The sequence below is a fragment of the Octopus bimaculoides genome, chromosome 14 (assembly GCF_046866305.1).
Source record: "Octopus bimaculoides isolate indiv1 chromosome 14, ASM4686630v1, whole genome shotgun sequence".
In the NCBI taxonomy this organism is placed as follows: Eukaryota; Metazoa; Mollusca; class Cephalopoda; order Octopoda; family Octopodidae; genus Octopus; species Octopus bimaculoides.
The window spans coordinates 1,382,375-1,394,874 of NC_142941.1; positions in this window are offsets into that span (position 1 = coordinate 1,382,375).

The window sequence follows — 12,500 nt, forward strand, 5'->3', positions numbered from 1 at the left end:
AAGAATGAAAGTAAAGTTGACTTCAGCAGGATTTGAAACTGTGCACAGCCAGAATGAATCTTGCAAAACATCCTACTGATAGCTTATTCTACCAAAATGGTATGTCTGCATTTGTTAATGTAAATATGTACATTTGTAAATGCATGTGTGTATGTGAGTGTATTCAAATATATTCATACTATTTATATGTATACATTGGAATAAATAGATATATAAATGTGTGTGTGTGTCTATATATATTTACATACATAAATAATATACATATCTGTGTGTGTGTGTGTGTTTAATGTATTTATGTATATGTGTGGATGTATGCTGTTCTGTATACCTATTGGAAAATATGCACATCTGTCTTCAAACACATACATACACCTACAAATACACACATATATACAAACAGGCACAAACAAATGCAGTAGCAAATACACACACACACACACACACACACATGCTCACATCTACATACACGCACCCACGCAGATCTACATCTATCTTCTAGCTTCAGCATCCACACATCTACACACATATTTTTAGAGACACATACACATCTAAGCTAGTATTCCCTCTCCCCTTCTCTACCATACACCTGCACAAAGACACATATGATCATCAATAATACAGCATGTTCCTCACATGCCCGTCTATATACCAACCTGCATAAACATGCATATTTCAACAAACAGTGCTGCCACCACCACCACCACCACCATATTGCTGTTTAAAAGATAAAGATCACAAGGTGAGGTTTACATCAAAGATGACCAGATCCAATCTGTTTCAGCCACACTCTTTCTCTCTCAAGTGGTTACATATGATCCAACATGTATATATATATATATATATATATATATATATATATATATATATATATATATATATATATATATATATATGCATACATACATATTTACACACATATATGCACACATACTCTCTCGTTGTCCCCTCATGCCTCTGGCTGTTCTGTAATTACATCTTACGTCCACCCAGATTCTACGTCCATATACCTTTCAGCTTTTCTCTCAACAAATTTTACAGATCTATATCTATGGGTGTATATGCATTCACATGCATATACACATGCTTATAAATCTTTGAGTGTAAGCATGTATGTAGAACGAGAGATAGAAAGATAAAGGGATGCATATATAGATGCATAGAGATGTGTATATATATGCAATATGCTCATACACACACACACACACACACAAATATACGCATACATACACAGACATATGAGTAGATATATGCTTACTTCAAAGCATAAATTTATGCCTATACACCAAAGCATATACACACTTGTGTCATCATATACTCACATTCTGCAACAAATATACACAAACATTAAACAAACGAAATATCAAAAAGATCATAAAAGCCATGCAGTGTATATACTGTAAGGTCTGAAAATCTCTCTCTCTCTCTGTTTCTGTCTCTCCCTATATATATATATATATATATATATATATATATATATATATATATATATATATATATATATATATATATGTATGTATATATATATATATATTCATTTGTATCTTTCTGTCAATCATTCTGTCTGTCTATCTATTTATATCTATCTCATTTTCTATGTATATATATATACAGCAATCCCTCACCATATTGTGGTTCACCTATAGTGGTTTATTATTCAAGCTTACGTCAGTTCCTCAATGGTGTTGTTTTGCATTTATAATAAAATAAATATATACAAATTATTAAGATAACAAAAACAAAATTTCAGTACAGTACTGTTTCTACTTCATGGATTTTCTCCTATTGTGGGGTGTTTTGGAATCTAACACCCATGATAGTCGAGGGATTACTGTATAAATATGTGTGTGTATGTGTTTATGTATATATATATATATATATATATATATATACATAACTATATATATATATATATATATATATATAGGTGTGGGTGTGAGGATGCATGGCCTTGTGGTTTGGTTCATGAGCACAAGTTCAATGCCTGCAATGGGCAGCATGTTATATCTTTGAACAAGATACTTTACTTTATGTCACTCTAATCTACTAGAAGTGGTGCAGCTCCCTCTTTTTCCCTTCCTTCAACTGGCTGTACTGGACTATATCTAAACTGAGCCATCTCTTATGAATGATCTGGTATGGTCTACTAGCTTGCATCCCACTTTCACAAACTATTTTAGGACACTGCACTTCTACAAGTGGACAAAGACATCTGCTGAGCTCTTGATCCAATGGGACATCAAATATGTGAAAGGTGGAGGGAGACAGTGAGCTTCTTTGGTGGCTACTCATTTCCATTTCCAATTGAGCTGATGGGAGCAACATGAAATGAAGTGTCTTGCTCTAAGGAACAATGCACTGTCCAGTCTAGGGAGTGAACCTATGATGTTAAGATCAACACCCTAGCAACACCATAATGTGCCTTCACACTATATACAAAAATATATATATATATATTTCACAGCTAAGTGGGCTAAGATCCTAAGAAGTTCACTTGATCTATGGGCCTTCGCAAATTCCAAAGTAAAATGTTTAGTTGGTGCCCTCACGAAGAATAATTCATATTGAAGATATGGACTTCTCCACTTGCTGACTAGTGAACAGAAATTGAGCATAAACTGACACTTTTGGGACAAAACTGGAACTGCAGGAAGGTAAATAACTCCATCTTGCTCAAAAGGGGCTTTCACATCAAAGAATTTTGTTTCAGGGATTTTTCACAATCTTGCTGACCAAGACTGTATTCTTGCCTCCATTAGTAAAAAGGTTATGTGCCTCTGGTCAGCAGGTCTAATGAGTCACCTGTTTTGCTAAGAGCTGCGATAATAGATGTGAAACCAAAGATAGCTTTCTGACTGGTCATCACCAATGACTATATATGTGTGTGTGTGTGTCTGTGTGTGCATTTATATATATATAAATGATGTATTCCTAGATGTACTATGACAAAAAGAAGAGTGGGTGTCCAAAAGTCTGTTTAACAACAATAACTACAACAACAACAATAGCATTAGTCCATAGGATTGACTTCGCTGTTATCACCAACACCGACACCATCAATATCACCACCAACATGACCACCACCACCACCACCATCACTCCCACTGTCACCACCACCACCACCACCACCACCAATAGCACTACCAAAGACAACAACAGCAACAACAACAGTGATGACAGCAACCTGAAGGACACCAGTGACAACAACAACATCTCTATGACAGAACGTGACTGAGATACTGTGAAGTGAATACTTGTGAGAAGTACCAACACACACACACACATACACACACACACACCACACATACACAAACTGTGCTTATACATTGTATACACATCTGTATACACACTATATACAGACACTGTATATAGAGTGTATAAATATATATACATATATATACACCAGACACTCTACACATTGTGCAGTACATATACATATGTATGCACCACACAGTTAAATTATGCACACAACATTCATACATAAACATATACACTAGTTTTACATTATCAACACTATACAAACCACAAATACATTATACACACATAGTCTATAACACACAGATACTATATACACAGCACGCACATACTGTAAATACACAGATACTATATATACAGCATATATACACAACACACACCTTATTCCATTGAAATTCTCTCAACGTTTGGAAAGTAGCGCCATGACACAACAGAGAAAACAGCCAACGGCAGCATCAACAAGGTCAACAGAGAATTGGTAAAATTGAATGCAAAAATTTCGGGGAGCAAAAAGAGAAAGAAGAAGAAAAAATGCCTGAAGCACAGAGTTCTTTTATTGTATTTCGTTTTTCAGTGAAAATTGCTAGATTTTAAAGCCATTAACTCTTGCTACGAACTTGGCAGACGATAAAGAATGGAGAGGTTGATGAAAATGGTGTTGTTTGATTGACACAGAATGTTATGTTATCGTGGTTGTCCAGTCACTGGGTGGTAAATGCAAAGCTGGAACAATGACGGCAAATAATGGTTGATGCTAGACGCTGGAACAGGAAATTATTAAATGTAAATCTTTAACGAAGTTCTGAGACTAACTTCTGATTTAATCCAATTCTTTCTCCCCCCCTTCCCCCTCTTTCACATTTTACTAATTTTCTTTCTTTCTGAGTGTGTGTGTGTGTGTGTGTGTGTGTATATATATATATATATATATATAGATGTATAATTCTTTGCTTCCTGCAGTCTGCTCTAAAACGATGTCTTTGGTCAACAGATAACAGCCGTTATTGACACCTCCACTCTCTCACTCCTCTTTTCTCTCTCCCTCTCTGTTGAGCGTGGGTGGGTGTGTTTGAGTGTTTGTTACTGTTTAACTTTTAGACATTCCATTACAGTTTGCAGCTCAACCGACTCAGCTATTGTACCAACAACAGCTGTTTGTGTATAGTCTATATATACACTGTAACAAACAGTGTTATAACAATAGGGACCCCATCTGTTCTTGGTACCACAACAAATCCCCTCAGTCAGGCAGTAAACTGGCAGAATTCAGTCCTCTGAAGTCAATGAAATATATTATCAGTAATAAAAAATGAACCCCTCTCACTTTGAGTTCCTCTTTTAAACAGTTGCCTCTTTTGGTTCACAACAAAGTCTCTTTGGCCATTTCCTTCTGTAGAATACTTAACCATTTCTTTTTATAGATTTTTAAGGTACACCCATTGCATCTGTGGCTGTTGCTCCCACTACTACTATTACTACAACCACCACCACTATTACTACTTTTGCTATTGTTGTATGTAGGGGTTTAACTGAGTTCAGTGTTATTGTCAATACTGATGAAGCAGGCATATGATCAAAGCCATTCCAGCCATGACCATCCTTTTTAATGACACGTATCTATGATTAAATTATCTGATGTGTTCTTTCCATCTTTAAGACATTGGCGTGTGTCTTGAGTGAGATTTGGCTGGTGTTTCTAGCAAGCACAGAAACCATACAGTAACTCTCTCTCTCTCATCACCTTAACTATTTTATATTATTGTTGTTGTTGTTGTTACTGTTATCATTAGTGTTATTGTTGTTGTTGTTGCTCTAGCTCCTCTCCTCCCTCCTATGCGTGTGTCTGTTATTTCTTCAGTAAACCCAGAATGTTCCACAGGATTCTAACCTTAGGCAGCAGTAGCAGCAGCAGTAAGCTGTTTATTGTGTTTTGCTGTTGAGCTCTGAATGTTTCCCTTTTGCATTTCCAACTTGATTTAACGAACACACACCTACAATTATTTAATTAAAAACAAACATTGTCTTTTCATAAAATAAACTTGCAGTTTGTCTCTTATTTGAACTTTATTTGTATCTTTATTATTATTATTTTAATTTTTTTCCCCTTCATATTTGTCTCCGAGATTTAAGTTGTTTTTGTTGTTGTTTTTATTTTTATGGATGAAGGAAGAAGAGGAAGAAGAGTCAGAAAATAAACAAGGCAGGCTTTGCATTGCATCCTATGTTTTCTTTACTCTGTGCATGTGTGTGTATGTGTGTTTGATTTTCTGTTGGTGCATGATGAGGTTAGCAAATGTCTTACAGGCATTATATTTACAATTCAAGTTGATTCAAGTTGAACAGTGTAAATGGTCACATGACTTGAAACTCAGAAAGCACAAAGTGTTTGGGTCCCTGTTATAGCAAAGTTAATCCCTTAGGGTATTCCCTCAATGTTTATCTAATCTTATTTAAAGAATATGTTTGTGTGAGTATGTTGTTTTCTTTTGTTCTAAGGGGCCTCCTGTCAAAAAGAACAACTGGAATGGAGACGTTGGTTGGTGTGTGGCTGTAATTGAGTTAAACAATGTCAGTTCTATGATATGAAGACTCCATGTAATCAATGAAGTCTTGGAGACATCAGAAGAGGAATTAGAAACTTGGCGTTGCAGAAGATAACCAGTCTCCAGTTTCTAAAGATTCTGGTTGTTATTCTGTTAGAATTGGTTGTGCTACACGTTTGGAAAGGAAGGTTATCACTTTAACTGTGCTACATGTTTTGATGGAGGAGGTCATCAGTTTAATTGTGCTACATGTTTGGAAGGGTGGGAAGCTTTCATTCTCATGTACAACATCTGTCCAAGTTATAAGTGAAAACACTTATTTTCTTACATTATCAATCTAAACATGTTACATGTCTCCTATTTAGATTGCTAGAGTGTACATGTTGCATGTTTCAAGAACATTAAATTCTCTCATGTAGCATAGATGTGGTCTCTATGATTACTAATAGTACATGTTTCAGAATCAATAATTCTGACATATTTTATGTATTTCTGACTGCTCATACAGGCAGATGTGACAAAAGCCCTAATTATACATGTTACATGTGTTGGGTATCTATGACTATCCATGCCACTGCATATACTTCCAGGCCAGATTCCAAAAGTGGAATGTATGTTGGGATGGGTGTATTGCTGTGCAAGATGACTATTTCGAAGGAGATGATGTTAAAACTTACGTAAACAAATTATTTTTGTTATCAAACATAACAAGTCAGGGATCATTTTGAAACCACTTCATACGATGTAGGTGTCTCTCTCTGACAATGCTACACCTTTGACAAACCATTACTCAAGGTACTCTACATGTTTCCACGATGTCAGAAAACAAATAACACTTGTTTCCCAATTATTAACAAAAGCAGGAGACCCAGGAATTGGGCGAGGGGAATGGATGATATCATCAATCCCAGTATTTGACTGATGTTTTATTTTTTGGCCCCACAACAATGAAAAACAAGAGTTGATTATGGCAGGACTTGAACTCAGGATGTGAAGAGCTAAAATACTGGCAGAAACTTTATCCAAAGCCCCAATGTGATGCAGCAAGAGCTCTCCATTAGGAACATCTGGGTCTCCCTGACTACAGAAAAAGACATAATTTTAGGAGGGATTTGTTTTTGAACACAGCAGGATATTATAAGGGAAATTCAGGCAAATGAATCTCACATGTTCAAAGTTTATTCCTCATTTCGATCAATGGCCACCTCACTTAAATATATGGATTCTCCATGTATGTATGTCACATGACCTATTTATATTTTCTGCCTGTGTGTGCCACATGTTCTTCTTCATCCAAATCTGACTGTTGACGGGGGTGGGGTGGGGAAGGGAGGAGTTGCTAAAGCACCAGACAAAATGTCTTGTGGTATTTCTTTCAGTTCTTTACGTTGTGAGTTCAAATCCTACTCAGGTCATCTTTGCCTTCCAACTCACTGGAGACGATAAAATGAAGAAGCACTCAAACGCTAGGGTCAGTGGTATCAACTAACCCATCCATGCTGCTTGCTGGACTCAGTAAGCATGCATGTTTTTGTCACTTGTCTGTCCATGTAACCCCGTGTTAAGATTTATTACTCCATGGACATGTGGTTGCTTTCATCAGCTGATTATTTTGTTTCTTAAGTTAAACCCCCCCACCCCACAAACATACACCCATGCACACACACAAGACCACACACATGCACACAAGAAGTGTACACACACTTCACTTCTTTACTCACTCTACATGTACTACATGTCTGCACATGTAGTACATGGTCTGAATTCTGTGACTCTGAAATCAATATCATCATGGCAAAAAAGGAGAATAGCAGTGATGATGATGATGATGATGATCATCATCATCATCATCATCATCATAACGACGATGACGGTGATGGTGACGATGAAACCTTGTCTAAATTGCCATGCCATTATTCCTAAGCCAGGCCACAATCCAGTTTAGCACCAACTCCCCCACCTTTCCCTCCATCCACCACCACTGCCACCGCCGCCATTGCCACCACCATATAAAATAAATTACAAATAATTAATTCTCTCCATTTTATTTTTTATTAAATTCTTTAAAATTGATTTCTGACATTTTCTTCTCCATTTTTTGAGTTTTTTAAAAAATATTTTCTTCTTCCATTTTAACCCACAAACCATACCTTTCGCCACCCCACCCCCGTGTGGTTGTCATCACTACAGTGAAATGAGGGGGGAGAGGGGGGAAAAGGAGAGACATACAGACACACACATACATGCATAGACACACAGACACACAAAATCAAACTCATGCAATGTTATACACAGCCTCCCACACACATACACTTATGTGAACTCTCATGCACACACATATATATGTGAACAGTATCACACATATACACACACACACACACACACAAACACCACCACGTATGAAAATGTAAACAGACACTTCTGTACACATGTACACATGCAACCGCACAGAGACAACCTCATACACATATGCAAACACTCACATACACACGCAAACACAGACAACCACACAAACACATTTAAATGCACAACCACACGTATACACACATAAATACACATTCGCACATAGACACACAAAACCTCACAACCCTACAAAATGCACAGCTACTTAAACACACACACACACACATGTATATACACGACTACACAACCATACACACCTTCTTATATATATATATATATATATATATATATATATATATATATATACATATATATATATATATATATATACAACCAAATATACTTGCACAAATATACACATGTATACACAACCATGCACACACACACACCACTACATTTATGTATATACACATGTATACACAACACACACACATATATACATTAGCATATATATACACACATTTACACACAATCACACATATATATACACACTTCTAGTTAGTGAATATCTAGAATATACTTAAAAAGTCAAAGTTGCTATTTGTTACTTCATTATTGGGGGGGGGGAGCAAGGTGTGTATAACAAGAAGGTAACACACACACACACACACACACACACACACACATATATGTGAGTAAGCAGACGTTTATATGTATATACATGCAAACAAGCATACATATATGCATTCATGCACATTTACATATATACACACATGTAGATTCATATTTATACAAACTTATGTACACACGCAATATATGTATGTGTATATATATTGTATAAACTTCTGTATATATATGTGTGTGTGTGTGTGTGTGTGTGTGTGTGTGTGTGTGTGTGTGTGTATATATATATAACCATATAAGTACACATATGTGTGTATATATATATACACATACACCCATGCACATGTACATACATAGACAAATATATACATAGGTACATGCACTTTTACCTTCATGTATGCATGTATGCATACATACATATATGAATATGCATACACACACACACACATACATATACAGACACATAGAGAAACACATTGATGTGAATGTAGAATGATGATAGGAGTAGTCGTAATGGTGGTGGTGGTGGTGGTGGTAGTAGTGCTGGTGGTGTCATTGCTAGTGTTAGGGTGATAGATTTTGTTGCTCCGGCAGGGATATTGGTTGTGGTGTTGGTGTTGGTGGTGACAGCATTATTTAAAGTGATAATGTTCTTTGAATGCTTCTGGTGTGATGTTAATAGTGATGATATTTAAAGAATGGCGGCGCCACTAGTAGTAGTGACAACATCATAGAAGCATTTCTGTCATCATCCTCTCCATATTTCCTTTTTGCTGTTTCATTCAACCCCACTCTACACACACACACACACACACACACACACACACACACACACACACACACACACACATAATACCAGAGAACTGAATAAAGCCATGCAAACAATTCTTGCCAACTTTATTTCAAAGTTCTCATTATTTTCTACCCCCATCTTACAAATATCCATTCAAGGTTTTTATTGGTTTTTAAAGGACTCTATAAAATATTCTATATATCTCTTATGCATGCATAATTCAAATATATATTATATAAGCATATATATATATATATATATATATATATATATATATATATATATATATATATATATATACATACATATATATATATATATATATATATATATATATATATATATATATATATATATATATATATATATATATATATGCATTATACACATAAATATGTACATTATATTTGAATTATGCAAATGAAGCAGCTCTATAATTAAAAGAATGCATGCCACAAACTTAATATATGTGTGTTGCTTAAACACCAGAAGCTGTCTTTTTTTTTGTTTTTGTTTTTGTAATGTATACACAAAGTTGATAAACTGCAACCACGAAGAAATGCAGCATCTCCCTCTCTTTTGTGATCTTTTCTGGGGTGATTCTATTTCACCTAACTCTGAAGTATATCGTGCTTTTTGGATCATTGCCCTCCTAGCCAGGGGCCATACCATTCGCAGCCCTTTTCATTTGGTATAGTCTCTTTGCTGCTTTTGCTCCTGCTCCTACTGATGATGATGATAGTGGTGTTTCTGCTGCTATAAACAACTCACAGGATTCAGAACAAGTTGCCAAGCGTTTTGGTGATGAAAATAAGAAAACAAGTCTTAATTTTATATCAACCCAGTAACACCACACAGCTACATGTCTACACCTCTATATCACTACATGTCTACATGACTACATCCCTACATGGCTCTATTACTCATTACTACATGTTTATAGCAAATCCCCATTGTTACAATATCATAAAGAAAATACAACATTGTAAACAACTCCAAACATGACCTCTCCTTCTCATTCACTCATTACTGCCTTCCTTGATCTCCTCCTTCTCCTGGACTCTCTACACCCCTCCCTACAATGACCTCTCACCTCCTCCCTACCTCTTTACTGACCAATCAACTGCAGGCTCATTTCACACTTGAGGTGTTAGTGAGTTATTAATCACGTGACACTTGAACCAATGGCTGATGGTCAGCAGGGATTTGAGCAGATGTATCCACTTCCTTAGTCTGTATCGTCAGTTGTCATTAGGAATTAGATTAGGTTTGGTAGTGACTGTCTGTGTGTCTCTCTGCAACGTGTGTGGGTCAGTAACAGTGTGTGTGTATGTAAGTCTGTATATGTGGTTCACGTGTTTTAGGTGTTAGTGTGAGTGTGTGTGTGTGTATATACATGTGTGTGTGTATGAGTATACAAATATATGCATACACACACACATATATATAAAAGCATAAATACATATATACATATAGGTATACACACACACACACATATATATATATATATATATATATGTATACATACATACTTTTGTGAGTGTATATTACACACACACACACACAAAATTATGTGTGTATGCTGTGTTTGACAAAAGGAATGTGTATGTGTGTGTGTGTCTACTATATCTGAAAGTTTCCATGCTTGAGTTTTGAAGCTACAGATCCCTAATAGGCTTGCTGGACACACAGACAGACATTTAGGCAGGCAAACAGAAAGGCAGATTGATAAAGAGATTGAAAGATAGTCAGATAGTCAGATAGTTAGATAGGTGTCACAGTATGCGCACTGAAACAACAAGTACAAATGACGAACAACAACAACAGCAACAACACTAACAATGTGATTGCATATATTTACATACAAACATACATACATACATATACAAACACACCTACATACATGCATGCATTCATACATACATACATATATATATCATCATCAGCAGAAATATTCATTTAATGTCCACTTTCCATGCTGGCATGGGTTGGACAGTTTGACATGGAGCTGGTTAGCAGAGAGTTGTCCAGACTCTAACTCTGTTGCGGCATGGTTTCTATGGCTGGATGCCCTTCCTAATGCCAACCATTTAACGGAGTCTGCTAGATGCTTTTTACATGCCTCCATCAGGTGTGCATTGATGCAGCACCAGCATGGATGCATCAATACAGCACCAGCACAGGTGCCTTTTAAGTGGCACTGGCACCTGCAAAGGACAAACCTGTATGTGTGGAAGACAGGGATTTTACTTAGCTTGATGCATCTTATCAAGTACAGCAAATTGCCACATCTCCTGGTCCCTTGTCGTTTCCTCAGTGAGGCCCAGCAACCGAAGATCCTTTCTCACCATTTCGTCCCATGTCTTCTTGGGTCTACTCCTTCCGTGCACATGCATGTGCATGTGTGTGTGTGTGTGTGTGTGTGTAAGCATAGTTATGTGGTTAAGAAGTTTGCTGACCAACTATGAGATTTTGGTTTCAGTTCCACTGTATGGCACCTTGGGAAAGTGTCTTCTGTTAGGCGCCATGGACTGACCAAAGCTTTGTGGGTTGATTTGGTAGATGGAAACTGCTTAGATACAAATGTGGGTTGAAGGCAGGTAGGGCATCCTCCAGCTATGGAAAGTCTGCCTCCATAGACTTTGTTCAGTCAATGCAAGCATTCAAAGAACAGCATAATGTGAAATGGTCTCCAACCTTGCCTCCATGAGGCCCAACACTTGAAAGGTGCTTTCACATGCCACTGGCACGAGAGCCATTTGTGTGACACCGCTTTCTGCCATGACTGTGATTTTATTTGGCTTGCTGCATCTTCTTCTCAAGCCAAACTTAATGCCAATGGTCTCAATATATATATGTGTATATGCACTCACACACACTCATGCCTCCACACACACTCATGCCGCCACACACACTCATGCCTCCACACACACTCATGCCTCCAC